We start from the raw sequence: 7,508 nt of genomic DNA, 5'->3' as shown, positions 1-7,508 counted from the left end.
AAGCTTGCTTAGCACGATTGTTGTTGTCTTGTCCTTATACACATAAAGAACAAAACCCATACCCTTATGAAAGTTGGTACAGTACGAAGCCGACTAGTCGACTCTATTGTCCACCAACTTTAGGTAAGGATATCTGTTCATGAATAGTGTTTTTTTGTACTATTCACTGTAGCAAAGGACAAGCCTTCCTCTTAAGGCTTGACACGCACTCTAACCCTACCATATTACATTAAATGTTCATTTAATGCACTGGGTATAAATAGAAGTGTTTCTTCTCCATGCAGAGGGCGCGCAACTCACTCTCTAACCCTAATTCTTACTTCAAGCACTTTCTAGCCTAAGTAAAGGATCTTCTCTTCAGCATTTCTTTTCTTGTATTTGCTAAGATTTAGTGTGTAACTAAACATTGTTTAGATAGGTTTTTATCACCTTATCTTTCCACAAACAATCTTGTAAAATCTGTATTGATCTTCTTTATTAATATATATTTTAAATTTGAAAATATTGTGTTTGTATTCATCCCCCCCCCCTTCTACAAACTATTTTACTGTTCTTGTAGACCCTCAAGGGACCAACAGTCTCCCTCAGTGAATTTGCATCCCAGGGGGAGCAAAGGGAAGATGATTTCGCTTCATCAACAAACCAGGACCCTAAGTCGAAAGGCAAAGGCGTTGCTGAAGAAGGGAATATGAAGGTATTGTTCAAAAACCCTCAACCCTTATTTGAAGACTCTACCTCTCAAGTAGTAATCACTTCATTTAATCAGCTTCAGATTCCATCTACTACCTGCGGTCGACTGGAGTGGGTCCCGAAAAACCCTATCTTCAGTGCTCCTACCGACCAGCAGATGACTCAGCTAAAGGAGTCACTCAACCAAACTAGAGTAAAAATTTCTCTTCGTACCTCTAGTGGTTGTGAGTTTGACTTCCTTTCAGAAGCTGAAAGACTCGAGGTGTTAAGGGCTGAAAAAGAGCTAGAGCTTCAAAAGAAGTAGACTGAAGACAGCCTAAAGCTGGCCAAGTCACTAGCCGAAAAGATCCTTCCAAAGAGAAAGTCCAAAAAGAAGGTGAACGTTGTCCAAGCCCAGGCTAAGCTTCTTTCTATTGCAGAAGCTAAGCACGAGAAGAACCTGAAGCTGGCTGAGAAGGACAGCCTAAAGCTGACTGAGTTGGATAAGTTTCCCTAAATAATTTTTAGCGTTTTTATATAGTGAGTGATGGTAGCAAAAAAGAAGGTGGTGTAGCAGAGGGGGAAGTGGTCAGCGGTGATGGTGGTGATGGTGGTTGTGGATGATGTGGAGATGGAGGATGGGCGATTAGGGTGAGGGTGGTCAATAGTGATGGATATGGAAGTGGAAATGGTAATGACGTTAATGGTTGATGGTGATCAGCGGTTGACGCTAGTTGTAGAGGACGTAAAGATGGCGTATACTGGTGGCGACCAACAATGATGCATGGATATTGAAGTGGAGAGGGAGGTGGTTATAGGTGACCATAGTGGTAGCCAATAGTAGTGGAAGCAGTGGTGATTATAGAGGTGGTCAATGGTGGTGGTGGTGGTGGGGGTGGTGATGGATGGTGGTGATCATTAAACTAAATATAATATTAGGGTTATATCAAATGAAGGTAGATTGATTAATTTTTAATTATGTCTCATCTTGTTCCACCTATTTTGGTAGAAACAAAAAGTCTTTTTGTCCCATCTTGTCTAGTCCCTCTCCCATGTTGCGGCAAATGTGGAACAATGGGTTTGTATTGTCTTATGTCATGTTAAACATGGAAAAATGAGTTTTGTTATGTTATATAGTGTCTTGTCCAGTACCATGTACCAAACACAACCTATAGGTTGCTAATTCAAGTTTTTTTGATGTCGTTATGAATTTTCCAGGTTGTTATATTCAGGGGCTCATAGGATTAGTCAAGATCCACACAAGCTGACTGGACTCCAACATATACAAAAAAACATATTATATTTTGATACAATTAAGTGAACAGATTATAACTTTTTGTACAAAAATAATGTATCTTGACTTTGTAAATAAAGACTTGTTTTTTCTAATTTATTTACTTAAATTTGCTTGTCTCAGATATCTATATCTATACTCTATTATAAAACATTTGAACCGAAGTCTTCAAAACCAATATTTAGCTTACTCATGATTGTATAAAGCACCAAACAATGACGTAAAAGGCATAAGATGCAGATTTTTGGAAGCTTTTAAACATACAATTAAAATTTCCCAAGAATCGGGTAAACAATCCATAAATTTACATAATACCTCAACATTACCAAAAACTGTATCATGCACTTCAAGATCATTTAAAAGAGATTGATGAGACTGATCTTAATGCTTTGTTTGTCTTCAGGCATCCCTTCATGCAAAACAGTAAGAGCGTTCCATGTATCTTTTGGTGTGGTAAGATTCATGATAGAGTGATAGACATCATCAGAAAGAGACGTTACACTTATAGTCTTAGGTTTGGTGTCAACTGCAACTTTTTTCTTATCATCTTCCTTCCATAGAGTTGGAGTCTTGATAACTTGCCTTCCTGGTCCGATGACTTTCTTATTTTCATCTCTATCACCAGGTAGAAAAGTGGTAGGAACATATGTACAATTTTTTAGAACGTTTAGGATTTGGTTGTCAACTCCTTCAAGAAAGAGTATCATTCTATTTTTCCAAAGGGAAAATTATCCTTTTGAAAATGAGGTGGTTTGAATAGAGAGTCATTATCATTGGGTGTGGAAGTAATTTGGATTTTGTTTATGAGATTAAACAAACCGCTTTGATACCAGTTGTTGGTCTTGGAACGTAATTACTTACATATAATGTGTTTGTAAAAGGGGGTTGAATACAAACACAAAACAAATTTTCACTTTTAATTCTATACTTTGTACTAAAACAAAGAATTACATAATTGTCACGGAAGTTAGGAAGGTAAGATCTATGATCCTAAAAAATCTGATTGGTGATAAATTTGCTAACAATTGAAAGAGTGAGAGAAAAAGGTACTCTTTCAGATCTGAAGTATCTAGATAGTTTTTCAAATAGTGATGTCGATTTTCCCTAAGAAACTATGACTCAGAAGTTCTTTAAAAACGGGTGAGTTACAATATATGACAAAGATGACCATTTATAGGTACCATTACATTAAGTGATGCTTGCCAACTTTAATGTGTGTCTTTAACTGAGTTATTGATTTGTGCATGCTTGTACTCTTCATTTTAGCCCTCGAAGTTTATGTAGACACTTGTTAACCTGTTGGTTCCAAAAGGATTCTACAAAAGCTTAAAGGTATTAACAATTTGTAAAAGGGGGTGAAAACAAACATATAGTTTTTACTTTTTAAATTCGTTTATTGATTAAAAAAGATCAATACAGATTGTTGTGAAATAAGATTAGGTAAGACCTAATCTAAACAATATATCATAATCACTAAGAATACGCACAAGAAAGATAAGAACAAGAGAGAAGAGAGTCTTGTAACACCCCCAAACTCACATTGCATATAACATAAAATTCATACAGAGAATACATGTTTAATCCTCACAAAGGTCCAAAGTACAAGAACTATATTACAAAATACATAATCCAATAATTCCAAATTACATGCTCTTGTACAACATAACATCTAATTTCCAAAACACATCTATTGATCTTCAAAGGTAAGCACATAGGAAACAATTTATATTTTCCCTTTTCACTTACTATCATTATATTATGCATTTCCTGCAATACATATTTGAAAACACAAAATGAGGTTAGACCTGAAGGTCTAGTGAGATCCCTTTTTCCATGTAATTGTAGGGTGAAAATCACCAAAACATGATTCAAATAAAGTCATTTCACGTAATGTAATGTAAATCCATATTCTGTTTGTGTCCATCGGACCTCTGGTTCCAAGGACCAGACTTAGAAAATATTTTATCAAACAACAGGACCAGAGCTCTTCTGGTTCCTCTACCAGAGCTTTTGGTTAAGCCAACCAGAGTTTCTCACTCAAGTAAAATCCTCTTAAACGTTCATAGACAACATCATAAATAGCTTTTCCCCAAGTATAAAAACATAATTTAAAAGAAACTTATATGACCAGAGCTCTGGTTCTATTAGCCACAGCTTCTAGCTCAAAACTTAAGACCAACCAGAGGCCTTCTGCTCCAACGCGCAGGCCAACCAGAACCCCTCTAGTCTATCTTTATTTGTATGAAAAGTTTCTAACTGTAAAATCTTTGAAATGTCTTTTAAAGTATAATTTTGACACGAAGCTCTTATCTATTAAATATAGGGCCTTTGGTTTAAATAGAACTTTAGCAAAATACTTGTATTAATATTGAAACGCTATCCAAAAGCCTCTGATTCTACTACGAGGACCAACCACATCCCCTCTGGTTCCTTTCAAGGAACAACCAGAGCCTCTCTGGTTCCTCATAAATCAAACACTTTGTTCCAAAACAGAGTTTATCCAAAACCATTGGCCATAGGCCAAGTTTTCCCCTTCTCAATAACATCAATACTATCATTTCTAATAAGAACAACAACTCTGAGTCCTTAAATCACAAAGAAGTAAAAACTCAAATCTATTATAATATTAAGAGATATGATTGCAAGAGCTATAATAATTCCACACACAAATGCCTCCCTTATATCCAAAGGGAAACCTCTCCTTGATATGCCACCCTTATAACCGAAGGTACACTTCTCCTTGATATGCCACCCTTATCCCATGGTACACCTCTCCTTGATATGCACCCTTATTTCCTCATCAAAATCTATGGATTAGTTCCAAACGAAGACAGACCGAAGTCACAACCTTCTTGATGAAACAGCCTCCATAGTTTTATCCACAAAATCTATAGATTAATCCCAAACGAAGACAGACCGAAGTCACAACCGTCTTGAAGGAATGTCCTCTATAGTTTTTAACCAATAATGGTTTCAAAACAGTTTTATCGTCAAAACTTTGAATTTCAAGAACAACCAGTTCTTCCAATATCTTTTCCAAACTTGAAATCTCCTCTAAATTCTTAAAACAAGATATCGTCCACTGTTTTTAAAGAAGCAAAATCTTCTTTATCTTTCCAAAACAGTTTTCAAATCCAGGGGCATAAAACGCATCTTTTAAACTGTTAGAAAACAGTTTTTACCAAACTCTTTCCAAATATCAAATCACCAAAACCCAGTAGTCAATAACATTATTCAAAATGATTTGTTAATAAAAACTCACCTTATTTGCACAGATTGCAGGTTTAAACACACAACAATTTCTTTAAAGGAACATAGCTTCCTTAAACCACTTTTAAGCAAATACTCTTCTCAAGAACAATCTCCACCGCCACACACACTTTTTCTCTCGAAAGTTCTTTCAAAAACAAGATAAGATAAGATCTTATCTTTTTACTTTCTTTTTATATATTCCTTAATAGAGGCGGTGTAGTTTTAATAATATAAAACTCTTACTGGCGGTGGGTTTATTATTTTAAAGCTATCCCTTGCTTAACCATGAAGGTTGCATATTTCTTATTTTAATAATGGTATCCACATAAACATGTCATCACACATGCACCTTCACATATTTTTATCATTTTCTCGTATGCATGCATAGCATCATATTTCCACATATATGCACATAATCTCTGCATCATGCATATTATCACATATTTCATATAATAGTCACATAAAGGTTATCTCAACCCAGGTTGTCTGAAACCTGATTATCGCAAGTCTAGAGGAAGAAGAAGACATAACTGAGAAGAGGAGTCTTCTCAGGTATTTATATCTATTGCATTTAATGCAAGTCAGAGAATACAAGACACGTGGAAAGCTTCTATCAGAGAGCTTATCCTTTGTTTTCAGATATGTAGGCTTTTGGCCGCATATGAATAGTTGACCTTACAAAGTCGGTAAGCATGCTTGGAGACAATAAAGCAACTCCGTACATGTACTTTTCTGTGTAAAGAATAGGGGTTGTCCTTTTGTGCGAATAGAAAGAGATAAAAACTAATCTTGTTGAGCAAGACTCTTTTAATCAGTGATAGAAAGGAGTCCTTGAGGAACTTTTCAACTATCACTGAGTCTTGATTGGATTTCACACTTTGTTGTAGATTGTCTTGTTATCATAGAATATCTGCTTCAGATCACGAATAGATGTCTCTTTCTCCAGCTCTATCTTCGGCATTGCTGAAGGTTTCCTTGGTGTAAGTTTTATCTTCAAGGAATACTTGTTCTAGGAATGTTTATAATACATGTCCATCGATCACTGAACAAAATCAGAGATGATCGCTGAAACTGAACTGAAACAAAACAAAGTATTTTGCAGTAAGTATGGAGGGTCATTATCAAATCACTGAGAGAGTTTGTATCAACAATATCATCCTATTTGATGATGACAAAGTAACATTAAGAAGATTGATAACTAGTTGTGTACCCGCGCAATGCGGCGGGAGCCGTGAATTTTAACGATTTTGAAGTTTTACTGATTTTATTATAAAAGATTTAACGATGATATAATTTACACTTGGTCTTTACATATTAATATAATTTAAATAAATAAGAGTTATGGTTCCAATTACAGTCTATCGATGAAAAAAATTGTGTGACAATTTAAAATCCAATATATTTAAAATCCAACATATTTAAACGACTCCACAAATATATTCGATTTACACCAAGAGCAAAGAATCAAGAGATCGAGACCAAGACCAAGACCGAGAGTTCTAGAGCAATTGAATGGAGATGAATGAGAGAACTTTTTAATAACTCATGGTGAATATCAGTTTGAATCTGACCTTGGGGGATAGGGAGAAGACATAGAGGTATGAGAGGGTGAATGCATGAGTGAATTGTGTAAAAAGTATCTTGGGAACATGAAAAGAAAAGATAATAATGTGCATTAATAACTTGTATTATATGTTATTTTAATTGTAGATTAAGAGATTTTAAAACTGAATGCATAAAGTAGTAGTACTTAATGCATTATGAGTTGTTTCTAAGACTTTTAAGACTTTTTGTATAAATATATAGTACTTTGTGCATTAAAAATTGTTTTTACAACTTTTGATAAATCTGGTTTATAAGGTAGTATAAATATATAATTTTTTGGAGTTTATCAAATATAAATGTCAATTTCTAAACACTATCAAATACAACTTATTTTTTTAGTCAAAGATAGCTAATTGTATATCTGTTTTGTATTAATTAATTGGAAAAATTGCATCAAAATAGAATCAACTTTATTTTAATTTTTATTTTAAAGAACCAACTTTCAAAGTATTTATTTTAGGCTCTGCCACAAACTTTTGATTTATTTAAGAGACTCGTTAACCCCTAATGAGTAGGTAATAGATTACCTCAAAATATATGGCAAATAGTAAAAAATATTAAAAAAAAAACTAAATTAGGTGGATAATCATTTTCAACACAAAACAAAAAATTAAAAAAAAAGGAAAAGTACAATAAAAACCAATGAACTTTCTTGTTTGGAATGATTAAGTCCTTGAACTTTTTTTTG

The sequence above is a fragment of the Cynara cardunculus genome, unplaced genomic scaffold, assembly GCF_001531365.2.
Source record: "Cynara cardunculus var. scolymus isolate 2C unplaced genomic scaffold, CcrdV1 Un_Scaffold_4197, whole genome shotgun sequence".
In the NCBI taxonomy this organism is placed as follows: Eukaryota; Viridiplantae; Streptophyta; class Magnoliopsida; order Asterales; family Asteraceae; genus Cynara; species Cynara cardunculus.
Note: the sequence above shows the minus strand (reverse complement) of the source record.